General features: G+C 45.6%; 1 long non-coding RNA gene across 1 annotated transcript in view; it reads left to right on the top strand.

Annotated features, from left to right (window-relative positions):
* The window catches only part of LOC110257267 (uncharacterized), a 38,723-nt gene extending 20,058 nt beyond the window's left edge, over nt 1-18,665 (top strand). The window contains exon 4 of the long non-coding RNA XR_002339661.2: nt 18,434-18,665. This is a non-coding gene — a long non-coding RNA (uncharacterized LOC110257267). The remainder of the gene's footprint in view (nt 1-18,433) is intronic.
* The last annotated feature ends 90 nt before the right edge of the window (nt 18,666-18,755 follow it).

Genomic DNA, 18,755 nt, shown 5'->3' with positions numbered 1-18,755 from the left:
GCTTGCTGCCCCCCCTGTGGTGGGTCTTGGCTAAGAGCCTGGGAGGTGACAAACCCCATATAAATAACCATATAAGTTACTGGTATGGGCTTCCATTTTCTCAAGGCAATTAGGGTGAAACACCCTTAAAATGCTCTTAGCTTTCTGGTTTTTTTTTTTTTTTTTTTTTTTTTTTTAATGGCTGTACCTATGGGTAGTGGAATCAGAGGGGTCAAATCAGAGCTGCAGATGCCGGCCTACGCCCAGCCACAGCAAATAGGATCTGAGCCGCATCTGTGTCCCACGCTGCAGCTTGCAGCAATGCTAGATCACCTCACTGAGCAAGGTCAGAGATTGAACCTGCATCGTCATGGATACTAGTCAGATTCTTCACCAGCTGAGCCACAGCAAGAACTCTGCTCTTAGCGTTCTGACTTGGAAGGCAACTCAGAAATGATCCAGGTCTCGGGGTTCAGGCCTTCTTTAGCTGCAGCAAACTCCCCTCCAGTGAAATGTCACTGAGAAGGCCCAGGGCTGCCCATGAATGGAGGAGGGTCCAGACCCCACAGACTCACCTCCTCGTTTCCTTGGACTTCCCTGACACGCTTGCTCTGAATGCCTAGGACTCTCTGGAGCCTGTTTGAAAGTTATGCGTTACCCCAGAGCCCCATGTGGCTGGGTGCACCCACCTGGCTGGCCCAGCATGGCAGGTACTCGGGAGCCTGGGTGGCCCAAGTGGAACCCAAGTCCCTCAAAGCCAGATGTCTGCCCACGTGTAACATAGTGCCCACATTTGTGTTAGACGAAGCCCTGTGGTTAAATGGCTCAGTGCTCATCCCACTTCTTTTGTCATTAATTTCACTAATTGCTCTTAGTCGGTGTGTTAGTTTTCTAGGGCTGCTGTAACAAAGTACCACTGATGGAGCAGCTTAAACTATAGAAATGTATTTTCTCACAGCCCTGGAGGCTGGAAGTCTGAGATCAGGGTGTCTGAGGGTTGGATCCTGCTGAGGCCTCTCTCCCTGAAATGTCAATGGCCAGTTTTCCTGTGTCTTCACATCATCTTCTCTCTGTGTCTGTGTCCCAAATCTCCTCTTCTTATAGGGGCTCCAGTCATATTGAATTCGGGCCCACCCTCGTGATCTCATTTGAACTTAATTCCCTCTTAAAAGACTCAATCCCCAAATATATTCTGAGGCACTATGGATTAGGACTTCAATCTATGAATATTTGGGGTGGGGGATGGCCCCACACAATCCAGCCCATAACGTTGGGCTAAACTTCACCTTTTCGTGATTAATTCAAAGATAGCATATGCGAGCTAGATTCTGCAAATTCTTGTACATTTATTTTATTTATTTATTTTTGTCTTTTCTAGAGCCACACCCTTGGCATATGGAGGTTCCCAGGCTAGGTGTCTAATCAGAGCTCTTGCCACTGGCCTACACCAGAACCACAGCAACACCAGGTCTGAGCCGAGTCTGCAACCTATACCACAGCTCAGGGCAATGCCGGATCTTTAAGCCACTGAACAAAGCCAGGGATCAAACCCACAACTTCATGGTTCCTAGTCGGATTCGTTAACCACTGCACCACCACGGAATGCCTCTTGTACATTAAAAAACACTTTTAATTTTAGGTCACTTTTTTTCCTTTTAAAACTTGGAAGGCATTTTTCTATTGACTTCTTGTCTTGCTCGTTGTTATGGAGAACCTTTGAGGCAGGATGAATTCCTTCCATTTGTTTTTCCAGCTCCAACTGCCAAATGCAAGGGGTGCCATCCCTGAGCAGCCCCAGCCAAGCACAGGAAGACTTATGACCCCAGGAGAGGCCACCTTAAGACCTGCCCACTGAACCCAGTGTAGACTGCTGGTACCAGGGACCCTTAGCAAATAAAATTCATGTTCTTTTAAGCTATAATGTTGGGGATTGTTTGTTACTCAGCAATTGCTATCTGACACACTGGGCTTCCTGACACACAGGATTCTCCCTGGATCACAGTGCAGTTTTTAAAAACTTGCACTTACTTGAGTGGGTGAGGAGTTAGCCTTTGCTTCTCTCCAGCCAGCAAAACGCAAAAGCTACCTGCCAGAGGCTGTCATAATGTGATGTGGAGACTCTTTCGTCCTGGCTCATTGACACCCTGCTTTCTGCAAATGGGGGGAGTCTGAGTGAGTCCTATCCCAGCAGCACCATCTTGATTGCTTTTCTTTTCTTTTTTTCCCCCCTCAACTTCTTGTAAGAGCCAAACCTGGCTCTGCTGACTCTGGTTTCCACTTTCTAAGCATCTCCATTCAGTTGTGGTTGAAGAGCAGCAAGTTTGGTGGCCTTTCTCCAGATGCTGCTGGAATCAGCTTGGGTCACAGGTATTGCTTAGTTTCCTTACGGACCAAGTTGCATTTCTGTTTCTTGATTTTGGGGGTGTGGGGTGCTGGTGGTGACCTTCTAAGAAGAGGAAGGTTCATATTTGCTCTGCCACTTAAATAATAGTAAATGATTAGATTAACAGTAATAATTAATAATATTATACAATAATTAAAGTATGTAATATTATATATAATAAATAATTATATATAATAATAAAGAATAGGAGTTCCTGTTGTGGCTCAGTGGAAATGAATCTGACTAGTATCCATGAGGAGGCAGGTTTGATCCCGGGCCTCGCTCAGTGGGTCAAGGATCCGGCATTGCCATGAGCTGTGGGTGTAGATCACAGACGCAGCTCAGATCCCATGTTGTGGCTGTGGTGCAGGCCAGCAGGTACAGCTCTGATTAGACCCCTAGCCTGGGAACCTCCTTATGCCATGGGTGCATCCCTAAAAAGACAAAAACAAATATGAGGGAGTAACATAGGGCTGTCAACTTTTTATTTTATCACACAAGTGTGTATATATATATGTAACTATATATTTTTTATTTTTGACTGTACCCACTACCTGTGCTGCAGCTGTGGCAACGCTGGATCCTTAACCCACTGTGCCACAGTGGGAACTCCACACAAGGATATTTCAAAAAGCAGCTCTTCTTTATCATCATCATTATTTCAGAGAAGAAAGTCATGGGGGCGAGGGACAAATTGGGGGGATGGGATTAGCACATGCACATTACCATGTATAGAAGAAGCTTTGTCTCCAAATCCAGTCACCACAAAGCTCTGGGGATCCTGTCACATCCCTCTCCAGCACTTAGTAGCGCTCCAGTAAATGTTTGTGGAGTAAGAAATGCATGGCTGGGAGTTCTCACTGTGGCTCAGCAACAAATCCGACTAGTATCCATGAGGACACGGGGTTCAATCCCTGGTCTTGCTTAGTGGGTTAAGGAACCAGCATTGCGGGGAGCTGTGGTGTGGGTCACACCCATCTTCCATTGCATGTTATGGAAAGCCACAAAGTCTGATGACACTGACAGTAAAATCTCACACAGACATAGGCGTCTTGAAGCTATGAGGCTGCCTTTTTGACTCACCATCGATCTTCGGTCCAGGAGAGCTTCCCACCCCTGGCCACCTATGGGGTTTTCCCAAGCTGATGCTCCCTGACTTGCAGCTGGACTTGGGTCCTTTTCTTCTCACTATGTGTGCTTTCAAAAGTTGTTTAAGGAGGAGTTCCTATCGTGGCTCAGCAGAAATGAATCCGACTAGGAACCATGAGGTTGCTGGTTCAATCCCTGGCCTTGCTCAGTAGGTTAAGGATCTGGCATTGCTGTGAGATGTGGTGTAGGTTACAGATGAGGCTTGGATCTAGCATTGCTGTGGCTGTGGTGTAGGAGGCAGCTGCAACTCCAATTCAACCCCTAGCCTGGAAACTTCCATATGCCACAGGTGTACCCCCCCCCACCCAAAAAAAGAGAGAGAAAGAAACACATGGCTTATTGTAAGGCTCACTAAAGCCTCCTGGCCCAGCCACATGAGATGCTGGAACTCCCCCACACAACACACAGGGTCTGGCTCACTAAAGGCCGCCTCCCCAGCTCCGGTGCAAGGATCCGTGAGGACACAGAGCTCCCAGGGGTAGACACCGATATCAGTGCAATTAAGGCTGCCTTTTTCTTCTTTTCAGAGAAAAGGAATGAAGAGCCATTTAGAAACCAAAGAAGAAGATCTGGGAGGGGCTGAGGTGGTGTCACAGGCTCTGGGCCATTTCGTGGGAGCTTCGGGGTGTGATGGGCCCCCTCTCCCCGGCACACACAGAATCCAGAGAAGGGCAAACCCTGCTCTCGGGGCTGGGCTTTATGGCTGTAAGGCTGCCTCTCTGATCCATGGCCCACCAGGAAGACCCAAAGGGACTGAAAACAGAGTCAGTGACTAAAACATGAACCTGAACTCTCCTATGGGGAAATGTGGTGGGGTCCTTGGAGCCCCTCCAAAAAGCCCTGTGTAGACTCCAAGGGAGCCAGCCCACCCTGGCCGGCTTCTCCTCTTTTGTTTGTGGCTCCATTCACTTGCCTCTTCTTTCCCCCACGCGGCACAGACGCCAAAGAGATCATTGTCAAATTACCCTGGTTGTTTACAGCAGGGACATGGAAACTGGGCTTTTAAGCCTGGGCTTCGGTGCTAGCCCTGCTCTGGCTAGGTCATGATGGTCAGGGGAACTGTCTTTTTCTTTTTCTTTTCTTTTCTTTCTTTCTTTTTTTTTTTTTTTTTGGCTTTTTTGTCTTTTTTGAGCTGCACCTGCGGCATGTGGAGGTTCCCAGTCTAGGGGTCTAATCGGAGCTTTAGCCACCGGCCTACACCACAGCCACAGCAACTCGGGATCCCAGGCGCATCTGCGACCTACACCACAGCTCATGGCAACACCGGATCCTTAACCCCACTGAGTGAGTCCAGGGATCGAATCCACAACCTCACGGTTCCTAGTCGGATTTGTCTCCACTGTGCCATGATGGGAACTCCTCTTTTTCTTTTTAGTAGAAAATAAACCGAGAGAAATACATCAAAATGGTAACAGGGATGTTTCCCCAACCAACCAGAACCAGTGCTGCGGCTGGAGCCGCCCTTTTGTTGTTGTTTTATTATTGCAAGATGTAGCTCCTGAGAGCATCAAGAAGCTTAAAAAACCAACCAACCAACCAACCCACACACAAGATTCATGACGCTGACGTCCTGGAGGGTGCAAGGCATTCTTAGGACCACACAGTGAGGTTGTGGGGGGAGAGAGAGAGAGAAAGAGGTTCTATGTCAATTTCTGAGGTTCTGCCTTTATTGGGGTCCAGGGTGGGGTGCCTCGGATTTCGCTCTTTCTTGGTGAATTTAAACCGCAAGAGTGGGGATTGGGACACTAGGAGGGAAAAGCAGGGCCACGCAGGCAGTTGTTATCTACATCACCAGGCTCCCTGCACAGGGAACTCCAAGGGCGGGGCGGCCTGGCCCTTTAAATAGTTGTGTTGCTGGCAGTGTGTCTGTTTGAGATGGATGGAGGCCTTGGCTAGCAAAAGCTTAACGTCAGGCACTTATTCTACAGTCACAGAAGCTTATTGTCAGTCACTGAACACCACGGGGGACTCTGAGGAGCAGACTCTAAAGATTTCCCAGTTTAGAAGGGGCCCTTTGACAGACAGCAGGATGGAGACAGCAGTGGGCTTCAGAGCTCTGTTTCCCAGCCCTTCCCAAGGCTGCAGCTTGGCTCAACAGGAAGTGCTTGTTATCGAGTTTGAGGTGGTTCCACTGTAAAGGAAGCATGAGGGGGACAAAGTGACGGAAACTCTCAGCCACGTGATGACTTAAAAGAATCAAAGGTCCTCAGACGTAAAAATGCGAAGAATGCATCAACGGTCAAAAGCGGAGGATAATCATGAAATAAGGTGTCCTTTAAAAAACTTCCTCTGAGAGATGGAATACATGCTCATTAGAAAAGTGAAAAAACACACAGAAAAGCCTAAAGAAGAAAACATCATCAAAACATCATCCCCCAGAGATAAGACACAGTTACTATTTTGATGTATTTCTTTCAGTTTATGTTCTATGAAAAAGAAAAAGAGGGAGTTCCCTCCTGGCTCAGGGGGTTGGGATTCTGGTGTTGTTACTGCTGGTGGCTGGGTGGCTGCTGTGTTGTGGGTTTGATCCCTGGCCCGGGAATTTCCGCATGCCACAGGTGCAACCAAAAAGCAAACAGACTAACTAACAAAAAAGAAAAAAGAAAAAAAGAAAAAATCAAAACATTGCTGAAAATACACTTGTTTCTGCTAAATTTATATGCAGTACATATCACGTGATACATATTTCCTACATTCTGAAAGTCTTTGTAAATAAATTTTTATTGGTGGCAAAAATATTTCATTGACTGAATATGTCAGAAGTTATTTAAGCATGCCCAACAATAAGGGCATTAAATGGTTTTTGAAGTTATAAATAACGAGAAAAAAATCTAAGTATTTAAATCTGTGTTTATAGCTCTAGTAATTCCTTTCTTCCTTCCTTTCTTTCTTTCTTTCTTTCTTTCTTTCTTTCTTTCTTTCTTTCTTTCTTTCTTTCTTTCTTCTCTTTCTCTTTCTCTTTCTTTCTCTTTCTTTCTGTCTTTCTGTCTTTCTTTTTCTCTTTCTCTCTTTCTCTCTCTCTCCCTCCCTCCTCCCTTCCTTCCTTTCTTCCTTTCTTTCTTGCTGCACCTGCAGCATATGGAAGTCCCCAGGCTAGGGGTTGAGTTGGATCTGCAGCTGCTGGCCTATGCCACAGACACAGCCACAGCAACGCTGGATCGGAGTCATGTCTGTGATCTTCACTGCAGCCCACGGCAACGCTGAATCCTTAACCCACTGAGTGAGGCCAGGGATCGAACCCTCATCCTCGTGGATACTAGCCGGGTTTGTTACTACTGAGCCACAACAGGAACTCCAGCTCTGATAATTTCTGTATGCTAAATTCCTAGCAGTGGGATTACTAGGTCTCTCACATATTTTGTAAGATGGAGGTAACATACAACAGCTGAGAAGAGTCTCATAAATCAAAAAAAGCTCACCATCTTAGGTCATAGTAATAGAAGTATGAAGTCCAGGCTTGGAGGATAGTCCCCTGCTTGGCATGGTCAGACCCACCACAGTGCTTGGCTCCACACTGTAAAAAAAGAACATTAACAAGTTGTCCAGGTTCAGAGGAGAGATCAGAATAAGGAAAATAGAACTGGTGTGTTTTCGCTTCTCTGCTGGAACATGGTAGTTGTGTCGCCGTTATAGACATGTCCCATGTCCAGAGCTGACTAACCCAGGGCTGGGCCTCTGCTCTCAGATGGGGCTTCAGCGTCTGCAGAAAGATGAAATTTGGAATGGAGAGAGACAGACACAAGTCACTGATCTGAGATGTGTGGATGGTGGGGCTGCAGGACCTCTGACTCCTGCCTTGAACTCCCCACAGCTGCTTTCTCAGTCAGAGATGTTCCATGCTTTTGATCCTATGTGACATTTCAGGTAAAGCTAACCAGAGCCCAGTTCTGCAACTTGCAGCAGAAAAGATAAAACATTAACTAATACAATATGAAAAATGCAGAAACGACAATAATGATGTTTATTCTGGAGGAGAAAAGACTGAAGAAACGTAACAAGAACTGTGGGCAAATATTTGAAGGTCTGGCCATGAAGAAGTCAGATAATTTGTTTTTTTTTTTTTTTTAGATTTTATGTCTAAGTAATATCATGTGATATTTGTCTTTCTATTTCAGACATACTTTACTTTGTACGATAATCTCTGTAAGTCCATTCATGTTGCTGCAAAAGGTATTATTTTGTTCTTTTTTATGGCTGAGTAATATTCTATTGTGTATATGTACCATATCTTCTTTATCCATTCCTTGATTGATAGACATTTAGGTTGCTCCTATGTCTTGGATGTTGTAAATATGGCTACAAGTGAACATTGGGGCGCATATATATATTTTCAAATTATGGTTTTCTTTGGATAGATGTTCAGGAGTGGGAGAGCTGGATCATGTGGTAGTTCCATTTTTAGTTTTTTTAAGGAAACTCCACGATGTTCTCCACAGTGGTTGTGCCAGTTTACATTCCCACCAACAGCAAATGAACTTACTTAAGAAACAGAAACAGGAGTTTCCCTTGTGGTGCAGTGGAAACGAATCCGACTAGGAACCATAAGATTGAGGGTTTGATCCCTGGCCTCACTCAGTGGGTTAAGGATCTGGCGTTGCCATGAGCTGTGGTGTAGGTGGCAGACATGGCTTGGATCTGGCGTTGCTGTGGCTGTGGTGTAGGCCAGCACCTGTAGTTCCAATTGGACCCCTAGCCTGGGAACCACCACATGCCGTAGGTGTGGCCCAAAACTGATTCGTAGACTTAGAAAACATACTTCTGGTTACCAAAGGTGAAAGGTGAGGGGGAGGGGTAAATTAGGAGTTGGGGAATAACATATATACACTACTATATATAAAACAGATACCCTACAAAGACCTACTGTTTAGCACAGGGAACTCTATATTCTCTAATACCTTACACGGGAAAAAAATTCTGAAAAAGAATGGATATATGTATACATAACTGAATCACTTTGCTATATACCTGAAACTAAAACAATATTGTAAATCAACTATACTCTGATATAAGGTGAAAATGAAGTTAAATTGAAAACAAAAAAAAAAAAAAACAAAATTAAAAAAAAAAAAAGAAAAAAAGAAAGGGAAGAAGTTGGACAAGACTTGTTCTACAAGACCTCAGGTGGCAGTACTAGAAAATGGGAAAAGCTGCTTTGAGAGAGTCAATCCTCAGTGCAAATGTCCACATATTTTTGTGTGACCATGTGACAGGACTGTTACAGAGGGCATCAAGTAGTGGCCATTACTCCTTTAGAGCTTTGCTCTGATCTGGACAATCCACCCTATTCAGGCCCTTTCCCCTTCTGAAGCCATCCAGGGTGCTCTGAAGGCGGGTTCTAGGATTTTGGTGCCCCCTAGTGGATAAGACAAAAGCAACATACCCTCACAGTCAGGCTCCTTCAAGGCTTCAGGAAGACTGCAAGCAGTGTATTAGTTCTAACCATGCCGTCATTCTTGGTAAAGGATGTTTTTATACCTTAAAAAAATAAGCCAAATGGTTTTTTGAAAATTTGGAGTGGTTTCCTTTGCCTTCTTAAAGCTTTGATTCTTAGTCATGTAGTGTCTAGAAAGTTGATAAAACTACCTCTCCATTTGCTCCTTACCCTGTTAGTGTCTCTACCTCATCCTCCTACACATCCTTTTCAATCAGATGAATTTGTTCCCAACAGCCGATCTGAACTGCATTGGATAGAAGGACAGTCCTACACCTGCTCCCCCATTTGTGTGCCCCCCAGTACTTCCTGAAGAGGCAGGGTACCTCTTCCTCATGTCCCTTTTTTTCAGGGCAGCCTTTATGACTTCTCACAGCAGAAACAGTGCACTGTGAGTTCCCACTGTGGCACAGTGTGTTAAGGATCCAACTGCAGTGGCTTGGGTTGCTGTGGAGGTGTGGGTTCAACCCCCAGCCTGGTGCAGTGGGTTAAAGGTCCAGAGTTGCCGCAGCTGTAGCTTAAGTTGCAGCTATGGCTCGGATTCAATCCCTGGCTGCAGAACTTCTGGATGCCATGGGTGTGGCCATTAGAAGAAGAAGAAGAAGAAGAAGAAGAAGAAGAAGAAGAAGAAGAAGAAGAAGAAGAAGAAGAAGAAGAGAAATACAAGATAGACCCAATAGCAATGGCTTTCTTTAACCCATATCCTTCCCCAGATTCCAGGAAAATTGGATCTGGTGGGAACATTGCTTGACTACAGAGCTGTTCCCTGAGTTTAACTAACAAAATGAGGGGAGGAAAGTACCAACAGACTTTTTGACTTCAGCAGCTGTCAAATAGCAAGTTATGTATTATCTGTGGTTTTCTGCTTCATCTCAGGAATTGGGAACTTACTAAACAGAAAACTCAGTCACTTAGAAAAGAACAAGGCTGTGTTGGATGCAGTGTAAACTCTGTTTTTAAAGCTCCAAACTAAACAAGTGCAAGGATAAAGTTCTTGCCCAGGGTTCTGGGATCAAAGAAGAACTAAGAGGCTTGCTCATCACCCAGTTCTACAAGGGTTATGTTGTAACTGTGTCCCAGTGGCCTACAGACAGTGCCCCTAAAGGGGAATTCAGGTGGAAAAACAGGATAAGGCACTCTGTGCTTTGGATAAACCAGCTCCTAGATAGTTAAATGCAACCTCAGGGAAAATTTCAGACTCCAGATTCTTGCCTCTTCCCATACATAGGAAAGCACTAAAATGGTTAACTTGAGATGTCTGTTCTTTGTGATTAGCAGTTATCAAACGAAAGATATATGTTTGACTATGCATATTTCCTAGCCAAAAATCATGTATAAACTGGCTTCTTCCCTACTACTTCAGAGCTGTTTCTTCAGAGTGGTCTGCCAGGCTATAGTCCTCAGTAAGATCCAAAATCAAACTTAAACTCACAGCTCTTGTGTTGTGTGTTTTTCTTTACATTGATAGTTTTATGTACATATTTGGGCAAAATTCACTTAAAGGGTTTCAAGGCACAGAGCTGTGCCTGATTCAGAGTAGCAACTCAATAAATATTTCTAGAGTAAATAAAGGGGCAGAGGAGGGGATCAATGACTCTTGGTCTTGTTTCTAGAGTCCTCAACACAATTAGGATTTTCAGGGCAATTTCTTGTACAACGTTTGGGAGGAAATTTGAATAACAGCTTGAGATACTCATTCTTAACTAAGAAACAAGTTTTATTAATCCTGCAACAATGTAGCATCTGGCAAATCAGATCAACTGATAACTGCTTGTACTGTTAATGGACCATATTCTGATAAAGACAGGTCCACAGTTACATGATGAGAAAACCATGACCTAATACTTAACTCCAGGAACCAATCTTATATTCTCTAAAGGAACTCATTCTCTATTTGATGATCATTTCAGATGCAAATATCCTTTGTAATACTTAGAACAGACTTAGCAGATAAGTTATTGAAAAGCCTGGGATTTTCTTCGAAACAAGACTAGACATGAAATCAGACCAACTTCACCCTTGATGTGCACACTGGGAATTGCACCTTTTTATTACAACATGGAAACGCTAGGAACCCACTGCTTTAGCCAACCTTATTAGATCAATGTTGGACCCTCCAGGTAATAGGGGATGTAATATACAGAAATTAATAAGCTCTATATCCTTGTACTAGAAGTAGGAGAAAGAGTACTTGGTTTTGATACTATAGCAGTATCCATACTATAATTGGGAAATTTAACCCATGGCTACCCCGCTTTGAGTAGCAGGTATGCTTATACCTAGAGATCAACTATACCTATGGGGACCAAGACCCTTTGTCACCTTCACAGACCGTAATGCAGATACATACAGGGTATCCAAGAACATGATCAAGCCTCCAGACCAAGGTTTAATATACAACACTGGAAACTGGCTTATAATTTTGTGTGTTAATGATATAACCAATGTATCCTTCTGGAATCCAACACAAAATGAACATGTGATGATTAGTGGATGTATATATTTCGAACAGGTCACGAACTTCGCTGTATCCTCTAATGTCATTTGTGACGCTGAAACCAGAGTCCTCCTGGACACTTTACTCACCCAGTGATTAGACCAGAGCATAGACCCTGGATCGATAGCATCTCACCTTGAAACTATTCCATTTGATCCAGAGCACGAAAGACTAACAAAATAAGATTAAAAGACCATTACAAAAAGTTGATAACAAGCTCACTGACTTACCTAAAACCATAGCCGTATTGAATACAGAGGCTCTAAGTATGGCTAACTCAGACAAAGAAAACACAGCTCCACTTGGCATTTATGAGAACATGGTTTAAACCTAAAATCACCACATCATACAGTCCTCATGGATTAAGGGGTGGGTAGAAAGCTTGGAATTTTTCAACTTTTTTTTTTTTTTTTTGTCATTTTGCTATTTCTTGGGCCGCTCCCATGGCATATGGAGGTTCCCAGGCTAGGGGTCCAATCAGAGCTGTAGCCACCGGTCTACGCCAGAGCCACGGCAACGTGGGATCCGAGCCGCGTCTGCAACCTACACCACAGCTCACGGCAATGCCGGATCGTCAACCCACTGAGCAAGGGCAGGGACCGAACCCACAACCTCATGGTTCCTAGTCGGATTCGTTAACCACTGCGCCACGAAGGGAACTCCCTTTTCAACTGTTCTTTATGGAATAATTGGTTTGGTTGCTGTATTAAGGAAGGCCTAGCTGTTGTACTTGCTATAATGTTTGGGATTTATCTCAGGGAAAAGACTAACGTATATCCTATGCATTGCTGGTCTAAAAAAACAAAGTAAAACTTAGAAATCAAGGGGTTAATACTGACATTGCATGGAAAAATAATCTTTTTGCATGAGATTTGTATGTAATGTTTTACTTACTGATTTTTTTAAATTACTTTTTTTTTTTATCTTTTTAGGGCCAGACCCGCAGCATATGGAAGTTCTAAGGGTCAAATCAGAGCTGCAGCTGCAGGCCTATGCCACAGCCACAGCAATGCAGGATCCCAGCTGCCTCGCTGCAGCTTGCGGCAAGGTGGGATCCTTAGCCCATTAAATGAGGTCAGGGATCCAACCCACATCCTCACAGACCCTGTGTTGGGCTCTTAACCTGCCGAGCCACAACAGGAACTCTGGTATGTGATTTTTCAAAGCGAAAAGAAATAAAAGAAAAAGAAGGGGCAAAGTTCAGAGCAATCAAGGCTCACATGTGTCCTGAGTCTCATCGTGGAACCTGGAACCTTCTTGGATCCCTTCTCCTGGTGGTTCCTTACCACCTAACCTCTTTGTTGCATGTCTAATTTATGTTGTGCTGTGTAATTGCATGCAGTAACCTGAGCGATTCCTAAATGGAATATCGGCTTCCTACCTCTCCAATCCCTTGATTCTGGAGAGATAATCTCGCTAGATTCCCTACTTCCATGCCCTCACTGACGTACTGGGACACTCCTTGCTTTTTTCCATCTCGGTCTTTGCTTCCAACTCTTGTTGGAACCGAGAGGCCACTAGACTTGGGGGGCGGGGAGCCGATGTAACGTAAGTACACCAAAGCCTAAGCCTGCAAATGCCTCAAGGACACGAAATGAAACCTAAGGACCCCCTATCACAGACACCCAGGCTTTCCCAGGAAAAGGGAACTGCTGAAGCTGGAGCCACGCAATGACTTCCTTGCTTTGCCTCCAGGGGCTTCTCTGTCAAAGTCTTGACCTGTTGTTGAGGAAGCTCTTCTTACTACTTCCAGTTTGGCTCTGCTTGGTTCCAAACCGTGTGTGTCCCAATAGAACCCTCTTATAAATTGTCATATACTTCTGTTCACTTTTTAAACACTTTGAAGGCTTTTCTTCCTCGGATAGGCTTGTTAAAAAATCTCTTGTTTTGACACATGCACCCGCATGTTCATTGCAGCACTATTCACAATAGCCAGGACATGGAAACAACCCAAATGTCCATCAACAGATGATTGGATTAGGAAGATGTGGTATATATACACAATGGAATACTACTCAGCCATAAAAAGGAATGACAATGCCATTTGCAGCAACATGGATGGAACTAGAGACTCTCATATTGAATGGAATGAGTTAGAAAGACGAAGACAAATTCCATATGATATCACTTATAACTGGAATCTAATATCCAGCACAAATGAACATCTCCACAGAAAAGAAAATCATGGACTTGGAGAAGAGACTTGCGGCTGCCCGACGGGAGAGGGAGGGAGTGGGAGGGATCAGGAGTTTGGGATTATCAGATACAGTTTAGAATAGATTTACAAGGAGATCCTGCTAGTAGCATTGAGAACTATGTCTAGATACTCATATTGCAACAGAACAAAGGGTGGGGGAAAAATGTATACATGTAAGAATAACTTGATCCCCATGCTGTACAGTGGGAAAAAGAAAAAAATAAGCTGAAAAAAAAATGAAAAAAAAAATCTCTTGTTTCCAGGCTCAAAAACCTCACCTCCTCCAGAGAGCTTACTCCTGTTGGATGGGAGTTCCTCCTGCCCTGCCCCCTGGGCTCATGGGGTGGAGTCAGTGCAGCAAACGTAAGGGCTGGATGCTTGCATACTGACATGGTTGCCAGAATATCGGCTGCCTCTGAACACCGATGTCACATGGAAATGTGGAGATAGACTTGGAGGAAAGAGAAAAAGTAGTTTTAATTGCCAGGCAAAGAGGGAACACAGCAGGCGAGTGCCTCAAGGAGACCCCCCTTCCCAGAGCCTTGGAGACGGTCGTGAGGAGTCTTATAGCGTTTGATGAGCAGGGCGTGGTCAGCTCATAGATACTCCTGATTGGTGAGTGGTGAGGTCATCGGAAGTCAGTCATCAACCTTCTGGTTCCAACTGGTCTGGGACCTGCATGCTTGTGGGCAGCCATACAGTTGACTTCTTCCATGGGGGGGTGGGGGTGGAAGGGAGGGGGGGCGGATTGGGGGGGGGGGGCTTCTGCGCCTGCAAAACATCTTCAAGGACATGGCTCAGAATATTATCTACAGTCCTTGAGGAAGAACTGAAGGTCCTTGACTTTGTTGAGTGGCTAAATTATCATTATGCAGTCTTGCCTGACTGTTTTCCTTTTCCTATGTCTTTTCTTACTTCTCTGATTAAATTGATTCTTTTTTTTTTTCTTCCCATTTTTGGTTTTCCTGCAGCATATGGAATTCCCAGACCAGGGATCAGATCTGAGCAGAAGTCATGACCTAAGCTGCAGCTGTGGCAACGCCATTTCCTTAACCCACTGCGCTGGGCCGGGGATCAGTGACTCAGTGCTTCCGAGACACTGCTGATCCCATTGTGCCAGAGCAGGAACCCCTAAACTGATTCTTTTTTTTTTTTTTTTTTTGCTTTTTAGGGCCGCACCCACAGCATATGAAGGTTCGCAGGCTAGGGGTCAAATCAGAGCTACAGCTGCCGGCCTACACCACAGCCACAGCAACGCAGGATCCAATCCACCTCTGTGACTTACACCACAGCTCACGGCAGTGCCAGATCCTTTACCCACTGAGCAAGGCCAGGGATCAAACATGAAACTTCATGGTTCCTGGTCAGATTTGTTTCTGCTGTGCCATGACGGGAATTCCTCTGGCTATGTTTACTTGACAAAAAGTCCGATCTGGGAGTTCCCTGGTGGCTCAGTGGGTTAAGCACCTGACATGTCCCTGCTGTGGGCAGGTTCCACCTCTGGCCCTGGAACTTCCACATGCCACTGGTGCAGCCCAAAAATAAAAAGAACAATCTGGTCTAAGAATCATATCACTTGCACAATCAGTGTGAGTGTCAAAATTCTATGGAGTTCCCATCATGGCTCAGCAGTTAATGAACCTGACTGTATCCATGAAGATGTGGGTTCGATTCCCGGCCTCCCTCAGTGGGTTAAGGATCTGGTGTTGCCGTGAGCTGTGGTGTAGATTGCAGATGTGGCTAGGATTCTGCATTGATGTGGCTGTGGTGTAGGTTGGCAGCTACAGCTCCGATTTGATCCCTAGCCTGGGAACCTCCATATGCCATGGGTGTGGTCCTAAAAAGACAAATAAAATAAAATAAAATAATAAAATCCTAAATGCTCACCAAATTGAAGGGCCGCCTGTCCTATCTTTCTCTGGTTGAGCCACCTGTTCTGGGGAAGGGACATGCCAGGCTTCCGAGTTTTACTGTGATCCATCTCACCAGAGTTGTGTGAAGATCAATGGGTCTGTCCACTCAGGCCACCACAAAGTACCACAGACTAGACAGTCAATAGTCTTATCACAGTTGTGGAGGCTGGAAGTCTGACATCAAGGTGTGGGAGGTAGCCTTTCTCCTAAGACCTCTCTCCCTGGCTCACTGGTGGCCATCTTCTCACTGCATTCTCAGGTGGAATTTCCTCTGTGCGTATGAACCCCTTTGTCTCTTGGTGCATCGTCCAGATTTCTTCCTCTTGTAAGGATACCAGTCAGACTGGATGATGGCCTCATTATTAAGTTCACGCCCTCCTTAAAGAGTTTGTCTCCAAATACAACCCTGTCTGAGGTCCTGGGGGTTGGGGTCAATGTATGCATTTGGGGAGGACACCAAGCTGCCACAACCAGGGCATGAGCCATTGCATGTGGCTCAGTGCCCATGGGGCACGGCAGATGTCCAGACTGGACTCTCACTCTAGGCGGTCACCTGAGACCCTCAGAGGTCCCCTGTAGGACCTTCCACTAGAGATGTGTTGAAGCAGCCATGCCTCTGTGCTGGCTGATTCTAACCCCTCCCTACCTCCCTGGGCTTCCGTCCCACTGTTTGGGGTCCTGTGCTGCCTCCCTGCCCCCATCAGGCTTCTTGGAGGAGTTCTGTTTTCCAAGGTCATATCTAATCCCCCAGGAGCTGCACACAATTATTCCCTCACTGGTGGATGCCCAGCTTGCTCCAGTGCTCTCATTTCTCTCCCTTCTACCTGCTTCAGCAAGACCCTAGAGACAGCTGTCTCAAGTGGGGGTGACATAGTCTTTGGTCATCTTCCCTCTTAATCCCTACTGTCCTCTAAATGTCCAGGGACCTATGCGAGGGACATAGTCTTTGTTCATCTTCCCTCTTAATCCTGCACATAAATATTCACCCCAGAACCCATCAATCTCAAACTCTTTGATATCCGTCTAGGGAGGGATAAGGTAAATGCTAGAGCCTTAAGCTGCTCAGGCTTCCAGAATAAAACGCCATGGATTGTGTATCTTCAGCGACAGAATTTTATTTCTCACAGGTCTCATACCTGGAAGTCCCAGATCAAGGTGCCATCAGATGTGGTATCTGGTGAGAGCTCCTGCCTTTGTTCTGAGGGTGCATGGTGGCGAGGGGGCAAGAGATGGAGGAGGGAGAGACAAAAAGGGGGAAAGAGGGAGTGGGGGAGATTTCTGGTGTCTTTGCTTAGAAAGATTTGAATCCTATCAGATCAGGGCTTCACCTTTATGACCTCATGTAACCTCTGCCTGCAACACGTCTGTCACTTTGCAGGTTAGGGTTTCGACATATGAATTTGAGGGGGACACAATTCAGTCCACAGCAGCTGTCAAAGCCAGTCTGGAGCTGGCTCCTGGGCAGGTCCTGTGGGACTGTTCTAGCTTTGATCTAAACTTGGCCCTGGGTGTTTTCACTCTTGGAGGCCACTGCTGAAAACACTGAGACCATAGGATCCGTCATGCTTAACGTCCTATACCATCGGCTATAGAGGAGTGTTCTGGGTTGGTCTACGATGGATAGGACAGCTCTCTCCCTTCTTCCTTGCCTGAAATATCTTTCAACTTAGAGCCTCTGGCCAGACAGCAAAGGCTGGGTCACTGTCTCAAGAAGCTGCCCATTAATGACTTTGGACCAATAATGGAGTTGGGGGGAAGGCTGTTTAGTCTTGTTTGTATCCAGCAGTCCCTTGGCACAATGATCTTACAGAAGCCCAAGGTGCTGGACCACCATCCTGAGAACATAAGGTACAGGCATGTTCCAAACGGGAGGGAGGAAGCAATATGGATGTTTTGCAGAGAGGGAAGCTGGCCTGGCTCTGAGTTTGGAGCAGCCTGAGAATAAGACTTGGGAAGGCAGGCTCTGAGTGATGGAGCACCTCTCACAGGTGCTGGAGTGAATAAGAGACTATCCTGTAGACAAAGACCCTAACAAGCCCCCTGCCAACCAACCACTGGCATTTTCCTTCCCACCAGGACATGTTAATATAGCTCCTAAAGTTGCACTCCCGGTGACACCGCCGCCTGTTTTCCTTAAAGAGACCAACAGAGGGCGCTGTCACCCAACAAGTTCCTCCACACCGGTTTCCAAGCTGGTAAATCATCCCCTCCCACTCCAGCCTATGAAAATTCATTTTTCTGAGCAATCCCAGACTCAATTCATTTTTTCAGCTTCCTGCTCAGCTGTGGTGGAGATGTTTATTTACAATAGGATCTCTGCGGAACATATGCTGTAAGGATGGAGTAATTCAACATCCTGGTGGAGCCAAAAGAAACATCTAAGATGACGGTTTGGGCAGCATCTTTGCGTTGCACGCAGAATGCACATCGTTTTCGTGTTTGCAAGGATGTAAAGGGAATTTGGAGAGTGGAGGAAGTAGAAGAGTGAGGACTGCACATCCCAAGAAAAGGGAGAGGGTTACACACCCCCCCCACACACACAAAGATTTTTCAGTTGGTCAAACTGGGCAAGGATTTTGGTTCACCACACATTCACCCCTGCCTGCCACATAGTAGGTGCCTATAAATACCTTCAAATCATAACTGATGTATTCAGTATCAAAATTTGTTGAGAAGTTCAATTCACTGTTTAGTCTATGAGGCACTGTTAAAATAGTTTAACTGTTTTATCTGATTTTTTTTTAAACTCAGCTAACTGAATCGCCTGTTTGAGGACCATACAGGTACATGGATAAACTCAACAAATGTGTTGACCAAACACTGCCCTTTCCCCCTCGGCGCCCCTGAAACTCCCATCTTGCTTACTTGACTTTCTTCCCCACAGGCCCTTGGAGGCAGTTCCTGTGAGCCTCACCCTGGCTGAGGCTGAAGTCAGCCCTGCGTTTCCCCGAGTGCCAGGCTGGTCCTGCTCCTGGGGAGAACTCAACCTGCTCCTCTACTCCCTTCCTCCTACCTCTTACCTCCAGGACAGGCCCCAAGGAAGCACCAAGAGGGATCTCTTCCCTTTTCTGCCTTTTTTTTTGTTTGGTTTTTTTGGTCTTATTAGGGCCGAACCTGTGGCATATGGAAGTTCCCAGACTAGGGATTGAGTCAGAGCTATAGCCGCTGGCCTACACCACAGCCACAGCAATGTGGGATCCAAGCCT

The sequence above is a fragment of the Sus scrofa genome, chromosome 16 (genome assembly GCF_054392235.1).
Source record: "Sus scrofa isolate SSC_HxYL_T2T_F1_AM1 chromosome 16, Sscrofa_HxYL_maternal_Yorkshire_Landrace_v2.0, whole genome shotgun sequence".
Classification (NCBI taxonomy): domain Eukaryota; kingdom Metazoa; phylum Chordata; class Mammalia; order Artiodactyla; family Suidae; genus Sus; species Sus scrofa.
The sequence above is the reverse complement of the archived record's forward strand: the minus strand, read 5'-3'. Positions and strand labels throughout refer to the sequence as shown.